A 15,649-nucleotide genomic window follows, 5' to 3' on the forward strand; every position below is an offset into this window, starting at 1 on the left:
GGCCAAGTAATAGAACCTTGAAGAAGTGACCTCACTTCCTTGGTGACAGCCCCCAACAGAACTTAGAACTCTGGTTACCAGGCAGCCACACTGTAACCACAGCCTCCTGTCCAGTTCATCTGAGTGGAGACACTCGACACAGCAGGATGTTCTCGTGTTGTCCCGTGACTTTCCGAGGCTCTGGCCCCCGGAAAGCCAAGAATGAGAGCATATTAAGTCGCTTTAGACATTGGCTCAGCCCTCACCTCGAATGTCTGTGGCCTTTTGGCAGGAGGAACCATCAGGTAACAGCGTAGCCCAGGGCAGGCCACTCTAGGTCAGGCCACAACTGTGATCCCAAATGGACAGCCCCAAACCCCTTGACCCTCATTGTGTGTGTGTGTGTGTGTGTATGTGGGAGGTGGAGTTAGAGAAGGTAGTATGAGGAGGAACCACCCTGAGCAGGAGCAGGTAGCTAAATGGTGGAGATCTGGTTGTGTGTCATGTTCACACTGAAGATCTTGGCTGCAGGAGAGGATGGTGAGTGCTGGGGACCAAGCTCTTCTACCCACATGTGAATCCCAGGCCATCGAGGTGTTCACATTCCTTCCCTGATGGAGACTATGCAGATGCCCCTCTGTGCCTGAACTGTGGTGGGGTTTCCCTCTGTGGCGAAGTCCAGGCAGGCCCCTGATGCCTCCTGGCCTGACTTCTGGGCACTGTCACTGCAGAGCTGCACCCAAGTGATAGTTGAGGAGCTGGTAGATGGTTTCCAGTTCGCCATCTCCCTGGAGAGGACACAGGTGCACCAGTCCATCAATGAAGAGGGCTGGTCTGAGGTGAGTGTGGGTGCAGAGGGGTCTTCATACCCAGGACTCTGAGATGACCAAGGCACTACTAGAATGCAGACTCAAATCTGAGTCTCCCCTGGAACCCCCCGGGCTTTCTCATTAGAGTGCTCCACAGTCCCACTCCCAAAGGAATCTGGACCTCCACTCCTTCCCACCAGCTACACAGGAGGGTAGAAAGTCACCTCAATCCTCCCATTGGTTCACCATGATGTCATTGAGTGTATGTCCCTCCTCCTCTCCCTCAGTGTGAGGATGAGTCCACCGTGAATTTCAATGAGGCCTGCAGGATGCGGGCCCTCCAGACAGGCATGATGGAGAAGCTGACAGAGTCCATCGCACCAGCTTTCCTGAGGAGGAACATCTCTAGCTTCACCACCTTCGTGGTCAACTACTCGGCCTTAGACACATCCCACCAGGTCCTGGACCAGCTGTTTACTAGGTGAGTGGCCACTCCCTCCTCAGCACAGTGGTGACTCTGCCCCCTGCCAGCTGTGTGTCCTGGGAGTGTCACCAAAACTCTCTGAGCCTCAGTTTGCTCCTCTGAAAAGTAGGGTGGGAGAGGATAAATTTCATGGGGATCTTGTAGGAACTAATGGGATCAGCCATGGCAGGTGCTTACCTGGTGCCTGGCTCTGCAGAGAGGGCTGTGGACGTGCTGTGGTTGTTCATGGTGTTTATTTCTCTCTTCCCCGTGAAAAGTGCTCTGCCTCACCCATCTCTGAGATGCGGCCTTTCTGAATTTGGAAAACCACATGGAAACCACCCTGTCAAGGAGTTGGAGATTCCATCCAGCTGGTCCTGGTCCTTTTCCTTGGGGTAGCCAGTCAAGGATCTCTGGGGTAGCAGAGAGGCCCTAGGCCCACTCAGGTGTCTGGGATGGTTCTGGGTGGACTACATTCATTGAACCATGTAGATTAAGCACCTACTGCCTGCAGGACATTTGGAGACAGTAAACTCAGTGAATGAAGGAGACACAATGCGTGGCCTCAATTTCCGTCTGAGAGTCAGACATTGACATTAGACATCATTCGCAGGTCTTGTCATCCACCGTCCATCCCAAGGGATGCCCTCATAGCCTCCTTTACATCTGGAGGCACCTCCCCTTATTCCAGCCAGGAGGGCAGAGCGCAGGACCACCTAAAAAAGTGAGTGGTCTTTGGGTCCAGAAGGACGGCCTCCTGTCTCTAAAGAACAAGCTGTGGGGGGAGAGATGGAGGCTGTGGCTGAGGGGAGCCTGTCAGAAGCCGCATCTCACGCATCTTTTGATTCCCATGGGAAGGCAGAGGCCCGGTGGCTTCCACTCCAGGAGGACAGGAGTCAAAGAGCTATGGATGGGTGCCAGGACCCCTGGGAACCAGAGGGGTGGCTGGGCTGCGTTCTCCCCTAGAAACCCATTCCCACCACAGACCCATTTGAATCTGCCTCCCCTTCTCCACATCTACCTCTTCTGACCACCGCCTCCAGGCCCAGAACAGGAGGTGTGTGAGCAACCTGGTCACAAATCTGTCTCAGTGCTCAGTCCAGTTGCACAAGTGCATGGAGGGCTGGGGTGGGCTGTGTCCCAGACCTTCAGGAGAAGAGTGTCAGTGGGAAGAGAGTCACAACAGACTCTGTGTCAACCTGCTGGATAAGCAGGCCTGCCGCTGCCAGGACAGCCTCACAGGGGTCAGGGCTGCCATGTGGCTCTCACCTGGATGGAGAGGGGCAGGCATAGGGCCCAGTCACAAGCCAGGGTGCCTTGGGTGAGAAGCGTGGAGGGAAAGGCCAGGCCTCTGACTCTGTTGCCCAATTGCCTCCCCCAGTGCCATCTCTTCTCTGGTGGAAACCTGCCTTGACCCAGGGCAGGATTTCTGGGAGCTCCTGCACTATCCCTGCTTCAGCATGAAGCTGGCCTCTCTGCATCTCAGCTTGCCTGGCTCTGGGGTTCAGGGCCACGCCTGCCTTCTCCAGGTCCAGCTGGAGCATCCACGGCCCATTGAGGCAGAGCTGGAAGGTGAGGCGACTGCAGTCTGGGATGACAATTTGCAGAGTGTTCGGAGGCTTGGTTCACTTCAAGGCAGTGGGGTCTTTCCTGGCTTTGACAGGCACAGGGGAAGTCAGCTACTTGAGTGAAACTGTTTCTTTCTCCTGCTGCAGTACCATCTCCAGAGCTCCCTCCAGCTCCAGAGCCAGAGCAAGGGCCAGCTCCATGGCTAGATCCAGCTCCAGCTCTAGTTCCACCACCTGTGCTAGAGCTGGAGCCAGTGTCACCTCCATCAGTCCCTCCAGGGTCAGAGCCACCACCAACCTCAGCTCCAGCCCCAGTGCCAGCTCCTGAGCTGGAGCCAGCTGGACCACTGGCTCTAGAGAGAATCCTCCCTCCACCTGGAGAGATAACAGCAGAGCCAGATCCAGTCCCAGAGCCCACCTGCCCCTGGGACGTGACCACCAAGAACCTGCTGAGGGAGGAGAAGCCTGACTTCTTGGAGTTCCCTCCCCGGCTGGTGGCAGAGCAGTTGACACTGATGGATGTGGTGAGCAGCGGGGCTCTCAGGGCAGGTGGGGCCGGCCTTCCCTGTGCCATCAGCTGCCCCAGACCTGCCATTTCCTGATCCAGAATCCCATGATCTCGGTCCAACCTCTTGCTTCCCCACTCACCCTCATGTGACCTGAGCAGCCTTCTTAACTCCCAAGCCTTTGCTGTCCTCATGTGGACAGTAGGGATGGACTTTGAGAGCAGCTGCCATGCAGAGTGGCTGTGCAGGTGGATGAGGTGGAGCAGAGAGGAAGTTGGGCAGAGTCTGCGCTTTGGTGGGGGAGCGGAGCACACTGAAGTGCTGTCTCATCCTTGGGTAGTTCACTCATTTGCCCAGGAGGCCTCAACAGCCTCAGCACTAATTAGGCACCTCATGTGTACATGACTACAAGGCAGACAAACAAAGCCCCTGGTTGTTGCTGCCTTGGGGGAATATGCATCTGAAAGAGGAGTCAGACCCCAGGATGGTCAGAATGGGTGGAAGATGCCCCTAGAGATGGTCAAGCAGGAGCCAAGTTCTGGTGCTTGGAGGAAGTGAGACTGGGCGGCAAGCAAATGCCACTTCCCTGCGCCACAGTATCGGTTCCTGGGTCATCCTGTGCTGGGTGCCCTCAGGGGACACAGGCAACACCCAGGGACTCCCACAAGCCTCAGGCCGCATTCTCAGCTTCCTGAGCTCCAGCTCTCACCACTGACCCGGCCTGGGACTGGGGGCTGCGGAAGCTGACCTGGGCTGTGGCAGGGCTGGGTGACACTCCCTGTCCTCCCCAGGAGCTCTTCAAGACAGTGAGGCCCCACGAATTCCTGGACTCCATCTGGTCCCAGGGTGACAACAGGGGCATTGAGCACCTGGCACCGACCATCCATGCCACCATGACCCACTTTAACAGAGTGGTCGAATGTATCATCACCACCTGCATTGGGGACCCGAGCATGACGGCCCAGGACAGGGCCAGGGTGGTGGAGCTCTGGATCCAGGTGGCCAAGGTAAGATGTGGGAGGCCCTGGGAGCCCCTCTCTGGAGTCAGGGGAACTGCCCCTTCTCCTTTATCAGCTCTCACGTTTGAAGTCCGTGGTCTGAGCCTTTGCAAAAACCTTAGGCCCCTCCTGCCAGGCCTCGATGACCTGACTCCTGGTCCCAGTGGTAGGAAGCTCACCCCTTCCTGGGGTCCTTTCTTGGCTTGAGCTAAAATCCTCCTCCCTGGAAGTATTCCTCATCAGGTTCCAGCTGTGCCTTTTCCGGGTTCCCTGAGCCGCTGTCTCATCCAGGACAGGAAACGTCAATGAGGCGACAGAAGCCAGAGGAAGCAGGGCTCCAGCTCCCCCTCACAGCTCATTCTCTTCCCTTCCCCAGGAATGCCAAGGCCTGAGGAACCTTTCCTCTCTCCATACGATCTTCTGGGCTCTGGAGAGCCCCTCCATTCAACGTTTAAAAGATACGTGGAGACAGGTGTCCAGGTGGGTAGGCCTCTCTCCATGCGAGCACCACCTGGGTGGACCAGCCACCCCCCACAGGGCTGGCATTGCCCTTCAGTCAGTTGGGACCTCCTGGGAGACAGCAAACCCTGGGGATAGGGTCTGACCTGGTTGGCAGGCTTCAAGTCTTTCTGAAAACTTAGGCCAGTGGTTCTGCCTCAGGAATCAGTTTCCCTAAGTGACAGATCATGGCTTGAAGCAAATTGAAGATTTTCAAGTGTTTGCAGCAACAGAACTCTCTGTCCACGTGAGATTAAGACTGTTTAAAACACATCTGCTGAGAAAATAAGAGAATGGAGGCCCCAAGTGACAATAGGAGAGCCCCCTCCCCAGTCCCAGACACCTCAGGGCTCAGAGGACACAGTGAAAATGCTCATCCAGGCTGTCTGGATCTTCTGGGTTTTCAAACAAAAGGGATTTACCCTCAAACCACTCCACAGTGTTTCTTTCCTTTTTTCCCTCCTCAGGAAGAACTGTCAAATGCTTAAAAACATCCTCGAAACATGCCACCGGGAGAGCAGGAAGCTTCTCAAGGAGGTGAGTGGAGGCTGGAGATCTGGAAGGACGGGAGGTGAGGTGGGGAGGGACCAGGCAGGATGTGCTTTGGTAAGTTTTTCACTTAAGGTTCCCCGAGAAATAACGGTCTGTCTTGTCCAGCTGGACAGGAAGCGGGGGGTGTGAGCTGCAGGGGCAGATGGGGACTGTTTGGGGCAGGAGGCCTTGGTCACGGGATACAGTGGTGTCGCCTGGACTGTTCCAAGAGGTGAGGAGCTGGCAGAATGAGCAGGTGTCTGGCTTCCATGCGGACCCATCAGCTGGCCTTCATCATCCTCCAGGCTGGCGGGTGGATGGAGTCGGTGGGGGTTCCTTTCTTCCTAAAGCAGCCCAGTCTGTCCTCAGGAAGCCAGGCCCCTGCTGCTCCTTCTGTCTTCACTGCACCTCGTAGGGGAGGGCACTCTGCCTGTCCCAGGGATGGGCACTGTGAGGTCACACAGGCCTTGTGGACATAGGGGCTGCCCAGCCTTGGGCCAAATGGTGGATCTGGGACAGAACTGTGTGCTCCCTGGGACTGTGCAGTCTAGCCCGATAGTGGTCACTGCTGACAAACCAGTGAGTTACCCCCAGTGCCTTGTCGACAAGGATACGCCCCAGATGGCAATGAGAATTATAAGGGAACCTACAGATTCTTAATGGACCTTCCTGACAGATTCTTAATGGCCTCCATCGAGGCCCTGGCAGGAGGGGCCTAAGGATTGTGCAAAGGCTCAGACCACAGACTTCAAACATGAGAGCTGAGAAAGGAGAAGGGACATTAGAAGTTTCCAAGTGAAAAAGGATGCAAATGTACCATTACACAGTGCCGTGGTCAGCCCCTACACTGTCACTCCGATGTGGCACAAGGGGGTCCCCTTCCTGAGTGAATGAAGGAGGAGTTCTGTGCAGGAACCATCCTGAGGGGATCCTAGGGAGCTTAGGACTTTGGCATGGCCTCAGGTCCAGCCTGGTGGTCAGGGAATCCCAGGGGGCTGGAAAACACAGAAGCCATTTGCATGGGACCCCGAGACACCTTGTGCCTCTCCATCCATGGCTCAGGTTGACTGAGGGCCTCAACACACCCCGAGAGTCCAGAGGACAGGACCTTGGTCCGAGGTGTGTCTGGAGGAGGAGTGAAGGCCAGGGGCCAGGGCCTCTGGCTGGGAGGGGGGAGCGGTCTCCTCTGTGGTCCCCTGAGCAAGTCACTGCCCCTCTGTGGGCCTCGGTCTCCTCATCTGGGAAATGGAGGGAGATGATCTGTGGTGCAGGCCTCACAGAGGTGATGAGGTACAAGGGGGAGAGGAATGTGCAGGAGCTTTGTGCTCCTCCTCCTTGAGGGGGAAGGGGACAGCACTGGTGACAGTCAGATGACACTGAGTCCTCAGGGGACCCTGGGAGGCATGGGGAGTCCTCCTCACACTTTCCTGATGAGGAGAGAGGCTTAGGGGCCTGGGCAGGCCTGAGGGCACAGAGGAGGGAGTGTTGGAGCTGGGAGTGATCTAGCATCAGGGCACCCTGGAATGGGAGCAGCCATAGATACCAGCTGTCCAGGGTCCAAGATCAGGGGCCTGGGAGACATGGGGAAGGGAACATGGCCTCCCTGAGCCTGTCCTTGACCCTGCAGGAAGTAACATCTGTGAGGGCCACCCTGGAGATGGACCCCCAGGGATCCCAGGAGAGGCAGCAGCAGCAGGTGAGGTGGCCTGAGGGGGAGGGTCCAGGTGTCAGAGGAGGGGTCACTCTCCTCACTGCTGGAGGCCTCCCTAAGAGAGGGGTCCCTCCTTCTCCAGCCCAGCTCCTGGAGCCCAAGAGCCTGAAAGGCCTGCCCTGGAAGTGACCAGGAGGAGGCCTGGAAGGGCTGGGCCCAGGATGTGTTAGGGAGGGGAGGGGCAGGGACCACATACCCTGGGATTTGCCAAAAGCCGCCCCTGGGAGGTGACTGGGGAAGTTGGGTGGTCCTGGAGGGGGCAACTGGGGGGAGGCCGCGGAGGGTCCTAGGCTGTTCTCTGTGGGAGTCTTTGGTGGGCAGGAGGCTGGGGTGAAGGGATTTGGGGGAGGGTCCATGGGGGCACCTGAGAGGTGGGACTCATCTCACCACTCCCACCCTGATTTCACAGGGTGTCGTCCCCTTCCTGGGCATGTTCCTCTATCACCTGAAGCTGCTGGACATTGGGATGGAGGATGATCTGGAAGTGAGTGAGCCTGGAGGTGGGGACAGGGAGCAAGATCCTGAGGTTTGGGAGGCGAGAGCCCTGCACTGGGACCTGAGCTCTCAGTATCTGGCAAACCTCCTCTCATGAGAGCCCCATGGCCACCCCTGGAGCTGGGGAGTCAGGCCCATCTTAGCAATGCGTGAATAGACGCTCCGCATAAGCCCCCCACCAGTCTACCTGGGCTGGTGAAGCTCATAGCTGCCTGCCTGCAGAGCTGCAGGAGGCTGTGTCTGAGATGGATTCAGCCTCCCCCTCGGGCCCAGCCCCTGGAGGAGTGCCATCAGCCCCTGCAAGTGAGGAAGCACTTCTGTGTTCCAGCTGTCCCTTCCTCCCTGAGGCCTCAGTCTCCCCGTCTGTCATCAGAGAGGGTGTGCTACATAAGGTCTCTGGCCTCAGCTCCCCTGTCCCTCCTGCCCTGGAGCCCAGAGCCTGGCCCAGTGTCAAGTTCTCTTTGTGGAAGGTCTGCCCTCTGCTGGGCCCTGACATTCCTGCAGCCTGAGAAGGGGTGGGATGGGGCTTGGTTATGGGCTTAGGGGGCTGTTTCTGATGGACATTGGCTGTCTCCCTTCCAGGGAAATCGGGTCAACTTCCAGAAATGGTGTGAAGTGAGCAGCTATGGGGAGGGTGGGGATATGGAAGTCAGAGACCTCCCCTGGCAAGACTTTCTCTGGCCTCATCCCTTGGGTCTTACATTTATTGGGAGAGTCAGATCCACAAAGCTGGGAATCCCGTCACGTTGGCGGGTGCGGGAGGGGCTGGCATCAAGGACACCTTCCTGGATGAGGAAGTAATTCAAGCCAACTGTGAGGACAGGCAAGTCCTGAATGGAGAGGGAAGGAAGGAGGGTTCCCGAGTGAGCACAGACCCCAGACCAGATCCTCATTCCGCACAAGTCCCTGGCAGCGTTCCCCACCCAAGCCCTGTCCGCATCCTGTCCTTCCTCCCAGAAATTCAAACTCATCCGGAGGATCCAGCTGCTCTAGCAGGCTGCAAATGCATATGACCTGGAACCCGCCGAGCGATTTGGGGCCTGGTTCCAGGCCATGGAGCCCATCAGTGTCCATGAGAGGTGAGGGGGACAGGACTTGGGTGAGGGCAGGGCAGACTCTCTCTGATGGCCAGCTCCAGAGCCTGTTGCCTGGCTTGCTGATCAGCCTCAGAACTTGTAGCGTGGTGACCCATGGGGCACCAGGACTCAGCTGCTGGCAGATTCTGGGAGGGGCACCTGAGGTGTGGCTCCTGGTAGCTCACAGGCCACTCTGTCCTGTAGCTACTGGGTCTCCTGCCGGCTGGAGCCCGCACACCAGGAGGCGAGCAAAATGTGGCTCTTCAGGAGTAAGAGGAACTGGACATCCTCCAGTTCAGGGCCAAGTGAGTGTTGGGACCAACAGCGACTGAATCCAGGGGCTCAGTACAGCTTCAGGCTAAGCATGGGCCTAGATCCCAGCTCCAGTGCTGAGCAGGCCTGGGACAGGCCGCTCCCCTCTCCTCTCTGGGACTCGGTTGCCTCCTCTGAAATGGGTGATGCTAAATGATGCCTCCTGCATCAGGGACAAACAGGGTGCTGTTGATGGACTGAGCACTCGGCACAGGGTTTGGATAAAAGTGAAGGGGGGCAGGGAGGTGTGCCGTGAATCTCAGGGAGGCACCCCAAAATAGTCTGTTTCTTCTCTTCAGCCACCGTGCCCTTGGCAATGAGCCATAACCCTCTGGAGACCACAAGTTCAGCTTCTCCTGAGCAGGGCCACTGGGACCCTCGGGGTGCACCGGCTCAGCTCTTCCCCCCCACCCCAAGTGAAGGAGACATCTGAAGACTTTCCCTGGTTTCCCCTAAAGCCCCAGATGGAGGGCACGACCCCCCTCCAAATCCCTGACATCTGCACCCCAGGGACTGTTTATCCATTGAGGAGGAGCATTAGTATATGTTTAAGAGTAAATATCAGATTTGAATGTTGCAGTTAGTTCTGTTTGTGTCACAGCCTGGGTGTTGTGGTGTGGTTCTTTCACTTCTTATGCTCATGTAAATGAGACACAGAATCTCACATTCCGCCTTGAATTAAGAACTCATGTATGGTCAGAGCTTATGGTATGTGGGAGAAGGGAGGACGGCCAGTCCCCTCCCTGGCTACTGAATGACACTCTCTAGTCCCCCTTCCTCAGAGGACAGGTGCATTTCAGTGTGGTTCTCCTGGGCCAGGAGCGGAGACAGCCCCTCAGATCTCCCTGGATGTAGAGGTTGGAGGGGCTTTCCCAGGCAGAGCAACAACCACTGAAATGTAGATGTCTTTCAAATACCACTTGCCAGGACCATGTCCTTCCCCAGGACAGCGGCTGTCTTTCTACAGCTTTCCAGGAAGAAGGAATGTTTTCTGCTCCTCCCATTGAGGTTTCTTTTGACCAAATATTGGAAGTTACCGTTTTCTAATCAGTCTCTGGATTTGCATCAACACTAAATGAGGAAAAAATGTAAAAAGATAAAAGTTTGCATGTGGAAAAGACAAGGCCAGAGGAAGACCATGTGCTGATGGAATATGGGCCGACAGGACATCCCCATCAGGCCGCCTCTAGGGCTCCCTGTTCACCCTTCGCCTAGATTGGAATCCTCCTGGGATCCTGCCCCATGCCATGGAAGTCCTTTTCTCACTTGTTTCATATCCAGAAGAAAAGATTCATGATGCAGCTTTTAAACCTACAACAGGACTTTCTTCCATAAACCTTACCACTCCCTGTGAACTAGGATTTCCAGCATCCTCGCACTTCCTTATATGATTCTTTTTGGGCAGAAATTCCCTAGAAGGCCCCCAGCCTCTCTGTCAGGTACATCGTGGCCATTCCTCCCTGGCTGGGCCTGATGGATCAGGGTTGAGCTCTGGTTTGCCAAGATAATAGACCTTAATCCTGGCCACTGAATGACCCACACTGTCCATTGCTGCCTAGGGTGACATCTGGGACCTTGGTGTTCTGAGGTCCATGGTCTCAGACAATCACTAGTTTACACACTCAGTCGTGTTGTTACTGACTTGTCCCAAAGGGGCAGCTGGGCCTGAGCGCACAGAGCACGTAGCCCCTGGGATGACTGTGTTCTTTTCCCCAGTCTTTGCTGTGGTTATGTGGATGTGTGTTACAGGGATGTGAAACTTGCCTGTTGGGAGTTTTGAAAGATGAGGCACAAGAGGGGCAGGTATAGCAGTGGGTCCAGCAGGGGAATGCAACCCATCTTAGACAACACAGACACAACAGACACAAACTTACCAATTAAAATACTGAAACGCTTCCCACATGGGTGGTAAACAGACACTACTCTGAGCTCACACCCAGAATCCACCCTACGACTAGGAGCTAAAGGGTTACCACCCGGCATTTTGAAAATCATGCCCTGGAAACACCCTGTAAGACAAGGGCCATTGTCTTGAATTCCTTGGTACTTCTTCCCCCTCCTTTCTGAAGGCTGCAAGTGTCACCCAGGGACGCCTTTTCAGTTCAGCCAGATGCAGAGTAGAAATCCTGGTTCCCACAGCACAGGCCCTTCCTGCCAGGGCACTGCCATCCAGGAAAGAAAGAATTCACACCTCGGTGTAGACATGTAAACACACACAGGCATATCCCACCCAAACATCAAGATGCATGAACTAGTAAGAGAGTAAAAGCCACTTCAGAAACACATCAAGCAATTGCAAAAAAGGGTTTTTTAAAGATCCTGACTCCAATAAAATGCAAAACCAGGAAATCACCTTGAGAAAACTGGGGGACTTTGGATACTGACCAGATAGTTGATTATAGGAATGACACTTTTATTTTTGTGTGTGATAACATTAGTGTGTTTGTGTTCAAAAAATCCCTCATCTGTAAGAGAAACTGAAAATATTTACAGCTGAAATGATGTGCTCTCAGCCATCTCAGCTGGTTAACTCTAGCGGGGTGGGTGTGAGGGTAAACGAAGCCAGATGGTATACGAGTTGATAATTTTTGAAGCAAGTGACAGGTTCACAGAGGTTGATTTTCCTCTACTCTGAGATTTAGAGATTTTTGAAAACTTTCAGAACACAATTTTGATACAAATAGTATACTCGATGTTCACGTTACAATGTTACAAATTAAAACATTGATTGAAAATATAAAGGAATGCTTCTCCTTCCTGACCTAAGGAAGCTCTCTCTCAGTCTCGTTCTGTGAATGACCTGATGATGCCACCAACTGTTCACTTACCACATGTTTGTGGAGTAATTCCTATGTGCTCTGTGCTGTGTGCAAGGTGAACACATTTCCACGACTCTGGATCTAGTGTGGGAAGGAAGGCAATGAGTCTGCTGCCAAGGTTCTCTACGGGGAAAATAATGCCTCCAGGGGGTGTGCTCATTTTTAAGATTCCAAAATCAAAGCTACACAGGTTTGCCAGGTAACAAACAAGAGATACTTAATTCATGATACAGAAATGACCTATGTCTGAATTAACATGTGACAAAGAAGAGAAAGATTGATGGATTTTATGTTAAAATTAGATGCAAAATCATAGTTCTGGCCCCTGGCCTTGTGGTTAAGTTTGGCAAGCTCTGCTTTGGCAGCCCACGTTCTGTTCACAGGTGTGGACCTACAACACTCAGCAGCTATGCTGTGGCGGTGACCCACATACTAAGTAGAGGAAGATTGGCAACAAATGTTAGCTCAGGGTGAATCTCCCTCAGCTAAAAAAAAAAAAAATTACATGCAAAATCAGAATAATTTATGGAATCAGATTTAATATATATTAAAAGATAAATCTCATTCAAGTAGGTATCATCTCTTCATTGAGTTAACACTCAATGAAAAAACAGATATAAGTTCAAAACACTAATTCCTCAGCATCGATTATCCTATCAATTTTAATATAAAAAGGAAGAAAACTCATAGTAAATAAAAATTGATGTTATCATGAAAGGTAAAGATCACGATGGACGTTACAAAGAGATGCTGTGAGAGTCAAGCCTGTCTCATGGGGAATTTCTCAACCACATCACTCTCTTTTTCTTCAGCACCGATGTTGCTTTCCTCACTGTGTTTTCAGGATGTCTTTCTTGGCTCCTTGCTCTCTCTGCCTCCCAGGCAATCTCGTCTGTCCTCGAGGCCACAGTCACTCCCTCCCATGCTTTTCTTCACTTTCTGTGTCTGTCTCCTGATATCTCCAAAAGATGCTCGTTGCCTGCAGAGGGGCTATGAGAGACCCAGACCCAAACCAGGACTCATCTCTGCCCAATATGGACACTGGCCAGGGGTGGGCCCAGGGCTGGTGTGCAGACCCCTCAGCTCCAGCCACGGCCCAGGGATTCACCTGGACCCCCCAGTGCTACTGTTTTTAAGGTATTTGTGAATCCAAAGGACTTAAGAGTTCTCCTTCACTGCTGCAGGCCTGGAGTCCCTGCAGTCTCCTGTATCCACAGACTTGCTGGGGATTCTCCAAGGTCTCCTCCCATTGACTGCACATGACCTCACTGCCAGGATGGGAAGTGATTCTAGTAACTGACCTCTGGAATATACAGCTGCTCAGCCTTCAGACTGTATAGAACTTCAGTTTTCTACTTGGTTTTAGTTTCATGGTCTCATTGTTTCTACTATGAAGTTAGGACATATTTTTTGAGCTTTCTCTTTAAAAACAGAATAAAATGCAAAATTGGAACAAAGAGGAGGATGAAGACTACCATCCATGGAGAATGTTCGCAGCTCATTTGGATATTGCACTCTCTTTCTCTCCCTGGAGAAATGTGTCTCAAATCATACTGTCCATTACAATCATTGCAGAGTTTTTATAACTCAGATTGCTGGAACTCAACCCAAGTAGGTCTGGGGAGGCAACGGAGAATTTTCATTTCTAAGACGTTCCCAGCTGATGTTGATGCTGCTGATATAGGCATCACACGTTGAGAACGGGATTCTGGGACACTATCAAGCTGATGTGTCACTATCAGTGCAAATCCAGACCAACTTGCCTCCTCCGTCTTGCTTAAGGATGTTATTCTCTTCCCTTCTCTATCATTGACAACTATACACATGCTGGTACCCTGTAACCTACGTTATTGGGACACAGAGATCCAAGGACTCCATAACTCCTTTGAGTCTCCCATCTCTAATGAAATCACGCACTCTTCCACCTTTAGATACTCACTTCCACACCCAGAGCCTGTTTTCACCCAAAATTCTCCTGCTTGCAAATCAGTAACTCAGAAACACCACATTCCCACCACAAATTTCCACATTTCTAGTTTTTACACAAAGAACTCTACTGTATACAACCATTCTTTAAGAAAATAGATTACTCCAGTTAGAGTATCTTAACAAGGCTCTCTTCCTTCTCTCTTCCTACTCCTCCCTATTAATCTTGGATTCTGTGGTCCATCATTTCAATAACCCACTCACCACGCTCCCTAATTCTTTACTCTCATCATATCTGCCCTGCAAGCCTCTGACTTTGGATGATTCCAAATACCTGCCAGGCCATGTTGACACCTGCACTGAGGATCACCACTGAAGAGAGAGCACACGAGGAGCCTGGGGGTCCCAACAGAGAATCAACAGCAACCAATGGGCCTCCATGCATTCTCTAATGCTTCCTGAATGCTCTGTTAATTTCTTTCCATTTCTTGAGTTCCATAAAACTATTTTCTCTTGACCTACTTCATATCTCACAGACAAATTGTTAACCACCACACAAGAACTATTTCACACTCTAGTCATCAGATCTAGAAATTTTCCGCATAAGCAATTCATTTATCACAGCATTTCTGTTGTTTTATACAGATATATTTCTTTCTTAGGTAAAACCATTCTGATTTTCATCTCATCTTTCCATTTCAATGACCTTATGCTTTCAATATTCGCAGTACTTTCAATCACCTCCCTACTGGGATCATGCCTCATGTTTCAAATATGCACAAATCTCTACCATCTACAAACCAATCCCTCATCCATTGTTCCTAATGCCCCTCACCCTCGATGTCCTCCCTCTCCTCCTCCTGACAGGGACTCATTGTGAAAAGTTCACTTACATCCCAATGCCTCTGTTTCCACACTGGCAACTGATCCCATGTCCCCATTCTGTGGATGCTTCTCTTGCTTAGCTCACAGGTCACGGCTCTTACTATTCCAATGTGGCCTTTTCATTATTTGTCTGACATGTCCTGCAGTAGCATGTGACTTTGTGGCCTTCAAGTTCCTTTAGAAAGCTCATTTGTCCTTGGGATCCACCAGTGCTACACTGTCCTTCTCCTGCTCCAAACTTCCTGAGTCACTTGTTGGCTTCTCTTTATAACCAACCCACAATGCCTGATGCTTCCCAGAAGTCAGCCCTGCTCTGACATCTGCTGTCCACCTGCACCCTCCTACTAGGCAATCATATCCATTTCACTGGCTTCAAATACCACTAATGAGCTAAAAATGTTCAAAGAATCAGCACAGATCTGACTCTGCCCCCCACACCCAAATATCTACCTGCCCACTCAGCCCATCAGTGATGACTCGACTCACAGTGTCCAGGTTCCAAATTGAAAAAAACACTTTCCCAAATAATTCACTTCTCTCTCAGTGTTCCCAAATTCACTTGTTTGTGCTAATATCCTGTCTGTCCCTGAGTGTCATTCTGGACACTCTGCCACCCCACATTCATATCAATGACCCATCCATCCACCCTCCTGAATCCTCCTACAGATTCTTCACTTTTGAATCATTTCTAATCACCTTTCAGAAATGACACAAAATACCATTCCCACACAGTGAACTCTCCTGCTCTAGCAACCTAAATTACAAAACTCCATTTTTCCTCTTTGTTGATATTTTGTTCTACTTTACTTATATGTGCATCATCTCTTTCTTTCAATATTCAGTTCTCACTAAATGGGATACTCCATATAGACATGACTAATGTAGATTTTCTAGATGTTTCCCTCAACAGTGTTCTCATATGGCTTGGCACACAAAAAGAGCTCGTATATTATATCTGTCTATCTATCTATCTACCTACCTACCTACCTATCTAATTCAAATACTAAAAGTTCACTTCCTGAAATATTTTAAACCCATCCACTTAACTACATTTATGCAAAGATATCAAGTTT

This window comes from Diceros bicornis, unplaced genomic scaffold (assembly GCF_020826845.1).
Source record: "Diceros bicornis minor isolate mBicDic1 unplaced genomic scaffold, mDicBic1.mat.cur d_74_multi, whole genome shotgun sequence".
NCBI classification, from domain to species: domain Eukaryota; kingdom Metazoa; phylum Chordata; class Mammalia; order Perissodactyla; family Rhinocerotidae; genus Diceros; species Diceros bicornis.